Source organism: Nannospalax galili, unplaced genomic scaffold (genome assembly GCF_000622305.1).
Source record: "Nannospalax galili isolate Female #2095 unplaced genomic scaffold, S.galili_v1.0 scaffold626, whole genome shotgun sequence".
Classification (NCBI taxonomy): Eukaryota; Metazoa; Chordata; class Mammalia; order Rodentia; family Spalacidae; genus Nannospalax; species Nannospalax galili.
Genome location: NW_008354396.1, coordinates 965,473 through 980,345, shown reverse-complemented (window position 1 = coordinate 980,345; position 14,873 = coordinate 965,473). Strand labels below are relative to the sequence as shown.

Sequence of the window (14,873 nt, the reverse complement as noted above, 5' to 3'; positions counted from 1 at the left end):
ATGAGAATAAAATGATGACCTGAATGAATGCTTATGAAGGTCCTTGCACAGCACTTGCCATCAAATAAGATCTCAAAAGGCAGAAGCCATTATTATAATAAAATAAGTTACTGGCATTGGGGATAAGGTAGTGGCAAGATATGGGAAGGACATTCACTGACCTTCTTATCCTTTGAATCACTGTTTATTCTCTGTCAGTTATGGAGCTATCTGCATAGATGGGAATCTTAGGCTCAGAGAAACATCCCCCAGAAGGTAACCTCCAACAGTACCACTCGCAGGCAACCCGGGGCCTACGTGAGGGCATGAGGGCGTTCTGTCTCAGCTGCCATTCCTCTTCCCTTTCTCCAGCTTATGCATCAGAGTAACAGGTAAATAAATCCTCATAATTTCTGAAGCTAAGTGGCTTCTGCTAAGGAAACCAAGCAATGCGGAAACACTGCACGTGTGTACGTGTGGATGGGTTTTGTTTTTTTTTTTCCTTTGAATTACAAGAAAATGGAGGCAGAAGGATGAATGCTGACCTCACCCTGTAAAAGTCAGAGAAAATGCAAGGGAACCAGAGAGTCAATTCTATAGAACTCTTTCTCCATGTTTCCCTGATCTTAGGCAACTGGATCATAATTAATTTCTGATCAACTCAGATTAATGACATTTGTAAATATAGATGAATTGTTGGATTGAGCTTCTGGTAAGGAGACTTTGCCTTATGGCTTGTCTCCAAGAGCCCTCACTGACCCTAGAGTTACACGCAGGAACCTTCATTGGGGATGAAAAGATGAGCGCTAGGTCCCTTTAACTTCACAATGTAGCAAAGAGGCAGCTTCAGTTTCTGAACTGGACCCGGTGGAGGTAAGCTGACTCCGTTCCACTGAAAGCTAGCTGAACACGATGACCATCTCTCAATTCTTCTCAAGCAAGCATGTAGGGAAGTGGGTGGAAACTGGCTTATTTTAAAAGCCGGTACTTGACAATTGATTAACTTCTGTTTTTCTAAAACTCGAGGGAAATTGTACTGATCTCTACGTAAATTTCACTTTAAAATTTAAATAGCAGTGCTAACTGAGACTGCCTATAATGTGCCCTGGTACTTACAGATCCAGTCTGAGCCTTGCCAGTTCTACGTGTTTCTCTCTGTTGCCTTTTCTTCTTTAGACTTATGCTTAAAAAGTAACTGGATACCACAGCTAAACCATCCTAGGGTGGGTTGTTTTTCTCTGAAAGTGCCACCTCATTCCTTCAAGAAACCACATTGAATGAAGTTTAGTCCAGTTCAGTTTTATCAGGAGACAGACAAGCAGCATTTCATTCCAAGAGCTGACAAGGAAGTTGGGCATAAAGAATAAGGGTATCATGAATAACGCCAAGTGTACTTGGTCCCATGTTATTACATTGATTGGCAGAATTAAAGACAGAAAGACACAGTATTTTGAAAGGAAAAGTGAGGAAGAGTGAGAGGATGAGAAAGCTTAACAGAGCAAACGAGAGATGACTTCTTCATTATTGGTATTATGGATTATTGCCTTAAAAGAATGTGTGCTTAAAAGTTATCTCATCACTGACATGTATACCCAACATGTATAAATCTCTTTGTCTAAGAAGCTAAACTCTCACATGTATTATTGAAGAATTTGCAGCATCGAATGACAGAAGGCAGAGTATAAAATACAAGAGGGGAAACAGTTAAATAATTGTTTTTTCCTCCAAGAAACACTATGCACATAAACCAGTAATTTTGCAAGCTAATGCGTCATCTACCTCATTCTTTATCTTGTTTTAAAATCATTCTTTTATTTACAATTGAGAAACTGAGTCACTAATCAGTTCAGTGGCCGTCAATGATGAAACATTCGTGGTAGAGTTCTGTCCTACAGCTCTGCACAAACCATCACATCCTTAGTTTTTTTTTTCCCTGCCCACTCAGTCAGGGAGCTGTAATGAGGAAATCAATATATTTCTGTGAGAACCATGCTTGCATTCTTATTTTCAATCCTGCATCAGTACAGAAAAAATTGATTGTAAGAGAAAAGCAGAATAACACAAACATTTAAAAGATAGAAACATCTGGGCATGGTGGACCATACATGAAATCTCCAAACCCAGGAGACTGAGGCAGGACAACTGTGACTTCAAAGGCAGCTCGAGCTGTTTAGTTAGATCCTGTCTCATACAACAAAACCCCCAAAACAATCCCTCCTAAAACTCAAATTAACAAAAAGCAAACATCCTAAGAAGATATACAAAGAAAGCTCTGTCTATTCAGGCATCTACACATACAGAATCCTTTCCTCCTTCCCTAACCTTCAGATCCCTTAGTCTGCTGGGCTCCGTGATATTAAGGCCTCTGCTCCCCAGCATCCACTTTACAGAGTTGGAGCGCTGGGGAGACGATCTGGGAGACATGCTCTATGGTTGGTATAATGTCTGCACCTGTACCCATTTAGCTAGGTCCTAATGTCTAATTTTCCTCATCTTCATTTTGTAACCAGACACAAGTCCACTTATATTGCACTTACACAGACTATGTGTAAGACCTTTTAGCACCAAGATCTCCTGAGTGAATGGGACTACTTCTAATCAAGAACTTGTCTTTTTTTCTTTCTTCTAAAAAAGATATCCAATATCTCCATTCAGGTGGTCAGTGTTCCAGGGAAGCTACCAGGGAGACGACTGCCTCGAAATCCTATTGGCAAAGCCAGGGCCCCCAAGCAGTCCAAGAAGAGAGCTCTGTTTTGGAATGTCCAAAATAAAATCATTCTCTTCACGGTGTTTTTATTCATCCTGGCAGTCATTGCCTGGACGCTTCTGTGGCTCTATATCAGTAAGTTAAATGTCATGTCATTGCTTTGGGAGGTGAATTCTGAGGAATCAGCAGGCCTATTCTGTTCCTTGGCACTTCTGAAGGAATTTTTTCTCTTTTCCAGACATGCACACTGTGTCCAAGTGTGGTTAATACCATGAGGAGAAAGCCATCAGATCTGTCTTTGCCATTTCTTCTTTACCATCATTGCTTTCTTCCCATGGGTAGGCAAGAGACAGAGGGTTGAGGGATGGGAGGGGAGGAGCTGAGGAGGATGCCCAAGGGGTTTTGACTAGCTCAGAAATGCAATGCATTTGTAGCTGTTTAAAAATGTATGGCATACTAGAACCGGGTGTGGTGGCACACGCCTTTAATCCCAGTACTTGGGAGGCAGAGGCAGGCGGATCTCTGTGAGTTCAAGGCCAAACTTTGGTCTACAAAGGGGGTTCCAGGCCAGCTGGGGCTACAGGGAGACCCTGTCTCAAAAAAAACAAAAAAAAAAAGGAATGGAATATTAAGTTGTTTTGTTTCCTCATTCCACCCACAACCTGTTTCTAGGCAACTTTAAATTTCTGCTCTCTGAGCTACCTTTTATATAAACATCTTTGTTTTCTCTGTTATGTTTTTGTCCATTGGATGATGTTTCTGTCAATCTGATTGATCCTTTGGGTAAATGTGGTAACTAAGATGTTTGCTCTGGTGTACTTACTAATTCTTTTTAGTAACTATAACATTTGTTGACTTCCAATTGCATTCTCAACATATATATCACAAGATACATTTAGTTTATTTGTTTATTGAGACAGAATCTCATGTAGCACAGGCTTGCCTGGAACTTGATATGTAGCCGGAAGTGATTCTCCTGCTTCCACCTCCCCAGTGCTAAGATTAGAAGAGTACTGTGCTAAGTCCTGTTGATGTGGTGCTGAGACTAGAACCCAGAGCTTCAAGAGTACCAGGCAAGCATTCTACTAACTGAGCTACATCCCCCACCAGGATACAAGATAATTTTGGTATCATATAAACAAATTACACACATTTGGTTTCTGCTGGGGGCTTTCTGACACTGGTAAGTTTCCCAGTGATAGATGGAATAGGAACATTTTTTGTTACATTATAGTAGTTCTCAGTTCCTAACACAGAGCTTCTGAGAGGTTTTTTTTTGTTTTTTGTTTTTTGTTTTTGTTTTTTTTAATGCTGGTAAGACATCTGGTGCCTGAAAGCTGGTGGAAAGACAGGGGAACCAATCATGAAAATGCTAGGTGGTAATTTTCAGATCCCCCCAACCATGTTTGGGAAAGGGAGAGAGGAGTTGGAGATTAAACTCAATTATCAAAGCTCAATAATCTAAGGGCTAAAGGGATGGTTCAGTGATTAAGAACTCTGGCTGCTCTTGGAGACAATCCGGGTTCAGTTCCCAGCACCCACATAGTAACTAATAACTGTTCGTAACTTCCATTCCAGGGGAAGTCAATGCCCTCTTCTGACCTCTGCAGGTACAACACGGGTACACTTACACACATACAGGCAAAACACTCATACACATAAAATAAATAATAGAATGTTTTTTAAATGATCAATAGTCTAATCAATGAAGCCTACATAATAGAACCTCCATAAAAATCCCTAAAAAAACAGGGTTCAGGGCACTTCTGAGTTGGTGAATGTGCTGGGAAGTGCTGTGCCTTAGCTCCATGGGGTCAGAAGCTGCTTGGTTCAGGCACTTCTGGACCTTACTCTAATGTAGCTGCTCACTAACAATTTACTTATAGTCTTCATTATATCCTTTATAATAACCCAGGAATAAAGGTGAGTAATAACTAGATCTGTGAACTATTACAGCAAACTATCACACTTGAAGGGGTTGTGGGAAGCCCGGATTTGTAAAAGCAGCATGGACTGCTTGGGACGCACTACTTGTGATTGACATCTGAGGCAGGAGCATTATTATGGGATTGAAGCAGTAATCTGTGTAATTAGTGTCAGTTACATTGAATCTTTGCATACCCAGCTGACATTTGTAGAGACTTGGAGAGATGCATGGTGTCAGAAAGGCTATGAGTAGAGAAACAGATTGCCTAGATGTACTATTGAAGATATTCAAATGTGATTGAAAGGCAATATTTACAGGCAAAGAATTTGTGAATGTTCTCTTGAACACTTTATGTCACACACTTATAATAAATTGATTCACAATCATTTGTTTGACATAAAAGTAAATCCTTGGGCAATCTTTAGAAAGCTTATAGATGCATTTTCTACTTTGAAAAGCTGGGCGTACTGGAGAAAGGATGTGAGTTAATTTTTTTTTTCTTAAGGGGTTGTTTTGTAATCATAGACGGGGCTTCTATGTACCCAGAGATGGAGTTGAGAAATGGCCCCCTGAACTGGTTTCCTGAAAGTTCACTGGGTACATTGTGGGAGCACCAGAGTGAGCTGACCCCTGCAGTCAGCATACCCTTGACTAGTAAGTCAGATAACATTTCTATGTCCAAGGAACTTGTAGATTTGGGGGGGAAGTCAAGTCAGTAGGCAGTAAGACAAACACACACATTGCAGCCAAGGTGTTTTCATTTCCCTGGAGTTACTGAACTACAGAAGTAGCCTGCTTCTATGGAAACCAGAGAAGCCCATTTCATGGAGACAGAGCAGCGGTGAGCAAAGGAAAACTGACTGGAGTATGTAAGAATTGTTCAAAAGAAAACAGGTTAGTTTTGACACATACGATCTGTCATAGAGGGTGGTCATGTGAGAGGAGGTAGACAGTTAATCCGGGAGAGCGGCAGGGTCTTCTGTATCGACTGGGCTGAGCTAAAAAGCATTCAGTAAATGTAACTAGATTCAAAGCTAAATTGATCATCCTTGCATTGCTGCTGTGCTGCCCCTTGAGTACACACTGATCGGAGAAGGATGTGTGAGCTCCTAAATAAGAAATCTAAGAAGGGTCTTCTTAGAAAAAAAAAAAAAACACCAAAAACAATTTTGTTTTAAGAGGGAGACCTAGTGAGGCATGGTAAGGCAAGATGATCTGTTAAGCTCAGTAACCCAGTAATGGTTTTAAAAAACAAAAAACAAAAGACCAGGAAGCAAACCCAGGTCAGGAATCCAGGCCTCCTGTCCTTACCCTGTGCTCCCCACCCTACCACAGCATCCTTCCTCTGCTTTGGCCAAAGTAACCCTGAGTGGGTCCTCCAAGAGGGTTGCTTCCTGTCAGGCATGTAGATGGCATATTTAAATTTCACATCTTTTATTTAGTTTGGCCTTGGGATAAGCCTTGTGATAGTAGAGGATACTCTCTTTCTCTACCCCTCTATCCCTCCCTTGCCAAATGTATTGAGCCCCAAAGATAAGTTAGGAACTGGCTATGTTGGAGTTTGAGGAAGAGTGAGTTACTGTGTATTCCCTCAGAGAGCTCACAAAGGGATGTAGGGGTGATGTCCACAGCGAAGGAGGTTGCAAGGGTCATGGGGAAGACAATACTTGGGAGGCAGAGGCAGGAAGATCCTGATTTCAAGGACAGTCCAGGCTCTAATAAAAGGCCAAGGGGTGGGAGTACAGCTCACTGTAGAGTATTTGACCACCATGTTCAAGGCCCTGAGTTTGATTACCAGTATTGCAGTAAATCAATGAATGAATAAATAAATATTTTAAAAATCCATGTGGTGGTGCTACAGGAGAGAGACTTTGGAAATAAAGAGAAGAGGGGCTATGGGTCAGAGGTAAGGTGCTTGCTTAGCATGTACAAGGAATTAAGTTCAATCCTCAGTATGGGGCTGGGGAAGAATATGGGAGAGAGGACAGGTTCCAATTCCCCTCCCCACTTCCTCTTTCTTGGGGACCTTGAGACTGTGCAGATGTGGCAGCCTTGTCTTTACTTCTCTGTCAGCAGAGTTCTGGTCAGCGAACACAGTCCCACAGTTGTCAGGGAAGACTCGAGCAGGAGTGACTCCATGCTTAGCTGAAGATCACAATCTGTAAGGATGACTGATGCTTTGGACAGAGGGGAAGGCTGGCCCTGTACATGAATAAGTCAGTCAGGAGCTTTCTGGAAGCTCCAGAGACTCAAGAGAGTTTCCTCTTCCTTTTCCCACTATGCCAATATTTTACCTCTGAGTGTGATGACATCCGTTTCTTACTGCCTTGTATCTCACAGACGTGCAATCCATAAAAATTGTGTGTGTTATTCTTAACCCTTTAGAGACCGCAGAATAAAATACACATAGCATTTGTCTTTACAACTTGCTCTTAAATGTTTACCAGTAGCAGATAGGAAGAATGGAGAGTACTAAGAGCTACTGTGATTTGCTGCTGTTGGAAGAGATGTTGCTTAGTTTATTAAGAGCATCGTAGGCTGTGAGCCAGTGAAAAACATAGTGGCCTAAAATAAAACCATTTTAGGAGCCTTATACCAACATGTAGCCAATGTTGCCTAGCTGTCCCACCAAAAGCCCAGCCTCCTAACTGCCTTCTCTCTTGTTCTGCAGGTAAGACAGAAAGCAAAGATGCATTTTATTTTGTTGGGATGTTTCGCATCACCAACCTTGAATTTCTTCCTGAGTACCAGCAGAAGGAATCCAGGGAATTTCTTTCCATGGCAAGGACTGTGCAGCAAGTGGTGAGACAGTGGCCTGGGGGAGCAAGAGGGCAGAGTCCTCAGGATCGGGGGTCGGGTAGAAGGCTTCCTAAGTGTCTCGCATGCTGAGTTTAGGGAAATAGAGGACAGGGTGGGCAAACAAAGCTCTCAGAAGGAAGCATGAGATTTAACCCTTTTTTTTTTTTTTGCTTTAAAATGTTACATTTCTTTCCAGTTTTTTAGTTCATCTTCACTGTAAAATACAACTATGTTATCCTTCTCCTTAATGTTAAAAAGAAATGGCTATCTCAACTTCTGTACTTGTAAATAAGAAATCATACCATGTTACCCTTTTAATTGTCCTCCAACTCTGAAGTTCAGTACATACTGACTAATTCTGAGATTTTCATATATTTACTCTAACATTTCACTGGCCATCTCTTTACTTTAAAACTTTCTTTTTAATATAGAAATTCATCCATTTCTTTTAGGTATTCCAAATTAGTGGTATGTATTTTTTAAATATATATTAAACTATTTTTGTGGATTTCATACAATACATGTTAATCATATTTAGACCTGCTCCCTCTTCTGCATCGCCCCCATAGCCCACCAACAGAATTTCATGGATTCTGCCATATATTTTAAGGCCTATTAAGTCAAATTTGTGTCTCTAAATCCCCTTTGGTATGAGGCTATCCAGTGGAGCCTGGGTAACTTACCCAGCATCACACCCTTAAAGAAAACTGACTCTTGCTCTCCCAGCAGCTATCCTTTGCCAATAGTTCCTCAGCAAGGGTTGGGGCTTCTTACCCACTTCCCCACTTCTATGCTGGGAGTTTGTTTGACTTGAGTCTTGTGCATGTTGTCACCATTGCACAGAGTTCATGATCTGGAAAACTCCTTGTGGTCATCCACCACCTCTGGCTCTTACAATCTCTCTGCCCTCTCCTCTGCAATGATTCCTTAGCCTTGGGAGACAAAAGTTAAGATATAGATGTCCTATTCAGGAATAAGCACTCTGCAGTCTCTTATTCTCCACATACTGGCTAGTTGTGGGTCTCTGTGTTAATTACCAGCTGCTGCATGAGGAAGCTTCTCTGGTGAGAGCTGAGAGAAGATGCATTTTTCTATAACAGTAAGTCAATAGGAGTTGGTTTAATATTATATGCATTTAGTAGAATAATACTAGTAGGTTCTTCTCTATGTCCTGTGACTTATCTAGCCATTGATTCCTAGGCCTGATATTAGTGTCAGGTATGGGCTCTATCTTGTAAAGTGGATTTTAAATCCAAGCACAAAGTGGTTGGTTACTCCCATAACATTTGTGCCACTATTGCACCAGTGGGCCTATCTTGCCAGGACAGTTGTTATATCTCTCAGGGTCACAGGTGGGCAAGTTGATGATTACTTTTCTCTTCTGGTAGCAAGCATTGCACCTTCCAGCACTATGAAAACTGGCAAGTAGAGATGAAACTATGAGGTCAGTAACAGTTTGACTTATTTATCTTTATTTATTCTACAACTCATATATGTGGCGTCTGCAGCAATAAGATCTCACTGTTAAGTAAACAAAAGCAAAGACAATGGATGGTATTATCTAAGGGTCTATGGCATCTCTGATCAACAGCTTAAAAAGAGGGAGACCATTCCTGGCACTGGGCTTTTTCTTTGCTATCCTATGCTCTGTGGTAGAGGTAACTCCTTTTAATATCCTTTTATATTGTTTATGTAAATATGTTAAGAAGCTTCTAGAATGGTAAGTTTCCATACGACTTTTTCTACAGGCTTTTAGTGTTACTAACCCCTTCCCATACTCCCTCTCTGGCCCTGGTCTCCCATTCCCCACCTCCATTAACCCTTCCTATTCCATTGTTTCCCTTTCTCCCTTTGTATCACTGCATTCTATCTCCCCTCCCATGAAGACTCTCTCCTTGGCTCCTTACTGGTTTCTTGACCTCTATGGATTTTATATAAAACATGCATGTCTAAGGATTCAAAGCTAGCATTCACTTATGAAAGAGAACATGTAATTTTTTTCTTTCTAGGTGTGGGCTATCTTGTTCAGGATGATTGTTTGACATTCCATCCATTTACCTATGAATTTCATTAGTTTTTTTTCTTAACAGCCAAGTAATATTCCATTGTGTAAATATACCATGCTTTCATTATTCATTCATCAACTGATCAACATCTAGGTTGTTTGCATTTCCTGGCTATTGTGAATAGAGGATCAATGAACATGAATAAACAAGTATCTTTGTAGTAAGATATAGAGTCATTTGGGCATATATGCAAGAGTGACTTGACTGGATCATTTGGTAGAGCTATTTCTAGCTTTTTGAAGAATCTTTACACTGATTTCCATAGTGAATGCACCAATTTGCACTCCCACCATAAGTGAATAAGCGTTGCCTTTCCCCACAACTTTGCCAGGATTTGTTGTCATTTGTTTATTATATTTTAGCCATTTTGATAGAAATGAATTCAAAGATAAGGTAAATCAAAGGTTGGATGAAATATCAAAGTGGATTTACTTTGCATTTCCATGATGGCTAATGATGTTTAACTTAAAAAAAACAAAAACAAACAAAAAACTCAACCATTTGTGTTTTATCTTTTTGGTTATTAAAAAATATTTTGTTTATTATTTTTATGTTTATGCATGTGTTCCCTGCATGTAGGTAAGAGCACCTGTATCGTGCAATGCCCATGGAAGACAGAGAGTTACAGATAGTTGTTAGCTGCCATGTGGGTGCTGGGATTCGAACCTGGGTCTTCTGCAAGAACATTCAGTGTTCTTAGCCACTGAACCATCTCTCCAGTCCCTGGCTGTTTGTAGCCCCAGCTGGTCTGGAGCTTGCTATATAAACTAGGCTGTTCTTGCTCTACCCCCGAGTGCTAGGATTAAAGGTTTGCACCACCATGCCTGGTCCCTGCATTTCATCATTTGAGAACTCCCTGTTCAGTTTTTCCCCAAGCTTTGGTTGTTTTTTTTTGTGTGTGTGATGATCAATTTTTTGAGTTCTTTGCATGTTCTAGATCAGAGGCATAGCTGGTTAAGATGGTTTCCCCTCTGTAGGTTGCCTCTGCACTTCAATTATGGTGTCATTTACTTTACAAAAGCTTTTTAGTTTCCTGAGGTCACATTTGTCAATTGCTGGACTTAATGCTTGTGGTACAGGAGTCCTGTTCAGAACGTCCTTTCCATGCCTATAAGTTCCAGTGTGTTCTCTACTTTCTTCTCTATCAGATCTAGGGTATCAGGTCTTTTGTTGAGATCCTTGATCCATTTAGAGTTGAATTTTGTATATGATGAGAGATAGGGTTCAAGTTCTACTCTTGAACTTCTGCATGTAGCTATCCAGTTTGACCTGCGCCATTTGTTGAACATTCTGTCTTTTCTCCAGTGTATTTTTGGACTTCCTTTGTCAAAAACCAAGCAACTCTAGTTGTGTTGACTTACATCTGGGTTCTCTGTTCTGTTCCATTGATCCATGTGTCTGTTGTACCAATGCCATGCTGTGTTTATTAGTGTGGCTCTGTAGTATAATTTCAAATCAGGTACAGTGGTGCCACCTGCATTATTCATTTGACGTGTCTTTTGTTCTTCCTTAGGAATTTGAAGATGCTCTTTCAATTCCTGTGAAGAATGGCCCTGTGATTCTTATTGGGATTTTGTTTTTGAGAGGATGGCCATTTTCACAACATTGGTTCTTCCCATCTGTGAACGTGGGAGGTCTTTCCATCTTTAGGGTTCATGTGGTCGGTCTTGTTCTCTTAGACTTTGGTCTCTCTCTGCAATGATCTCTGTGTCGGGGTAGTTGTGATGGATGAAGAGATGCTAACAGATGCAGAAGGACTCACATTTCCTTAGTGCAACTGACAAAGGAGAGAGACGGATTAAGCACCGAAGACCGCTATTCAAACCAGGGGCCAGAATGGTATTTATTTTTGGAAGTCAGTCTTTTTGGGCCCTTTGTAGTTGGTTGTGTCAGTGGCTAAGGCCAGGGACCCCTAGGTATCCTGAGCATCTCTGACCCTCCATTCCAGGGTCTCTTCGCTCTTTAGAACCGCAGGAATGGGGAGAGTGGACATCTTTGTCCCATTCCTGATTTAGTGGAAATGCTTTGAGGTCTCCATTTAGTATGATTTTGGCTGTGGTCTTGCTACACATACTGACTTTACTGTCCTCTGTATCTCTCCAGAGGTTCTGTAGAATTCTCAGTGACTTTTGTCACGAAGGGATGTTGGATTTTGTCAGAGGCCTTTCTGCAGCTAATGTAATGATCATGTGGTTTCTTTCCTTTAGTCTATTTATGTGATGCATTTCATTTATTAATTTTTGTATGTTAACCATCCCATCATTTCTGGGATGAAGCCAACTTGACCGTGGTGGATAACCTTTCCAATGTGCTCTTGTATTCGGTTTGTGTTTTACTGAGAATATTTGCATCTGTCTTCATCAGAGAGGTTGGCCTATCATTTTCTTTTTTTGTTGGATCTTTGGTTTTGGTATCTGGGTATTTATTAGCTTTACAAAAAGAATTTGGAAGCATTTCCTCCATTTCTACTTCTATTATGCTATGGGACAATCAGAGGAGTGCTGGCGTTAGTTCTTTGATGATCTGGTAGAATTCTGCACCATATCCATCTGGTCCTGAGCATTTTTTAGTTGAAGATTTTTTTTTACTGCTTCTATTTCATTGGTTGTTATGGGTCTATTTAAATTATGTACCTCATCCTGGTTTAATTTTGGTGGTCATACATATCAAGGAATTCATCTATTTCTTCTAAATTTTCCAATTCAGTGGAATATAGGTTTTTAAAGTACTTTCTTAGGATTCTCTGAATTGCCTCAGTATCTATTGTAATGTCTTTTTATCTCTTATTTTATTAATTTGGGTCCCCTCTGTCTGTCTTTTGGTTAATTTGACTAGAGTTTTGCCTGTCTTAGTAATCTTTTTGAAGAACCAACTATTCATTTTGTTGATTCTTTGTAATTTTTTTCATTTCTATTTCACTCATTTCAGCCCTGATTTTGATTTTCTCTTTTTGTCTATTCTTTTGGATATTGATTGTTCTTGTTTTTCTAAAGTGTTCAGGTACCTCGTTATGTTATTAGTATGCAATATCTCTAATTTTCTGATGTGGACAATCAGTGTCATACAGTTTTCTCTCGGGGATGCCTTAATTGTGTTTTATAGATTTTGGTATGATGTGCTTTTATTTTCTTTCAGTTCTGGGATTTAAATTTTTTCTTCTTGATTTCTTCCTTGAGCCAATTTTCATCCAGTAGTATGTTGTTTAGTTTCCATGAGTTTGTATATTTTTTCCCATTTCTGTTGTTGTTGATATCCAGGTTTATTCTTTTGTGCTCAGATAAGATATAAGATATTTTATCAATTTTCTTAAATTTGTTGAGACTTTCTTTGAGTCCTAATACATGGTTGATTTTGGAGAAAGTTCCATGGATTGCTGAGAAGTATATTCTCAGATGTTTGAGTGGAATGAAAAACATCAGCTTTTAAAATGTCATTTCCAGAGACAAGCATTTTATGTTGAACCATGTGGACAAAAAGGATAATATTATATTAGAGTATAAGTATATATCCACTTAGTAACTAATATTACACTGCATTCACGTACTCTTTTTAAATTTTTGTTTCATTGAATTTTTGTGTATTTCATGCAGAACATCTTAATCAATCTTAGTCATCTTTATACCCCCATCCCCACTGGCACCCTCTCATAGCCCCCCCCCACTGGAATTCATACATAACTCTTCTTTTAAAAGCAAGTGCTAACAGTCTCAAAGTTAACAAACCCTTTTTATTTGATGTCTAGGTTGCTCCTATTTTTTGCCACTATATATAACGCAAAATCAAAGCTGTCAAATTATGTGTATTCCCATAGGTTATTTCCTAAAAGTATAATTACCTGGTGAAGAAGAAAAATATTCATTCATGGCTCTTGGCATGTTCAGAGAAGGAGATGCTTTCTGCTAATGAACTTCTACAGTACTGTAATGAGGGGTTTGTTAGAACAGACCTTACTACAGTGTAGAATGAGGAAGAATGTTGATGGACAGCAAACAGTCAGACTTCCTCTTACTTGCTGACAGCCTATGAAACACTTGCTCCATCACTGAATCCTTTACCTCTGATACAGGTTCACCAATTATTCCTCAAATTATGCTGAGGAAATAGGCACCGAGAAACCAGCCTAACCAATGGACGCTCAGCAAGTTTAGGCAGTTTGTGTTGTGTGGGGAATTTCACCTTCACAGCTCATATTACCTTCCATTATACTCTACATTTTTTTTAAGACTTGGAAGGCTGGGCATGGTGGCACATACCTTTAATCCCAGCACTCAGGAGGCAGAGGCAGGTGGATTTCTGTGAGTTCAAGGCCACCCTGGTCTACATAGTGAGTTCCAGGACAGCTGGGGCTACAGGGAGACCCTGTCTCAAAAAGACAAAATGAAAAGAAAGATTTGGAGATTTTCAATCTTTACATCTAGATAGGCATTTTGATGGGCATTTTGTTTGTTTTCAATTGTGTAGGAGTGGGGGCATCTTAGAAGAATTGGAGAAGAGAATGAATTTTGTTTTAGAAAAGCTAACACAGTGTACTGATTGAAAAAGCTCTCCTTTAAAATTTAATTTGAAATTTTAAAATGGTTGGGCACCTTCTCAAAGGCAGTTCTGAAGCACGGTGGTAGGATCTGACTGTGGGCTCCATGTGCCCCCTTGTGGCAATCCAGGAGTGAGTCCTTGTGACTGATTCCACACAGAAAGGTGTAGTCAAATCTGTGAAAACGTCCTCTAACGACTTTTTAAATTCAAGAAGTGATGTCTGGGTTTAGAGTCAGAAGCCTTCAGTTTGAGGCTTTCTTTTCTCTCTACTAGTTGTTGGAATGTGGTGCTAAGGAAGCCAAATTTGAAAGAATTAAGACAAAATAATCCTTTTATTTTCAGGTAAACCTTGTTTACACAACATTCGCTTTCTCCAAATTTTACAAGCAGTCTGTGGCTGCAGATGTCAGGTAATTCTGGCCACTGTTTTGGGATTCCTACCATCCTTGCTATAAAATTTCCTTAAGGCTCTTGAAGGATTGAGACTCCACCACTCTTAAATAATTTTTTGGTAGCAGTTGTTAGTGAACACCCTATTAACACAACTAATGACTCGACTGTCTGCCTGGCGAGGTCGCACCAAGTGTTTGTTCTTGCCCCTCCCACACTCAGCTGGAATCCTTGTATCAGTGCTCTGGGAAAAACAGCCATAACATGACTATCATATTGGTGGATAACGGAGGTCAAAACAAAACACAGACCATTATTTCTCCATGTATGTTGAGTGAAAAACTGGTCCCCAGAGAACTTCTGAGGAAAAAAAATCTCATGATGAAACAATAATTCCTTAGGAAAATTTGTGGTACATGTGCAATGGCCCGTCTTCTTCTACCCTCAATACAGCTGCAGAGATTCACACTCC

The 14,873-nt window shown here is 40.1% G+C and overlaps 1 pseudogene; it reads left to right on the top strand.

The window, feature by feature from the left end:
• The first annotated feature begins 891 nt into the window (after positions 1–891).
• The window catches only part of LOC103748834, a 37,422-nt pseudogene continuing 23,440 nt past the window's right edge, over positions 892–14,873 (top strand).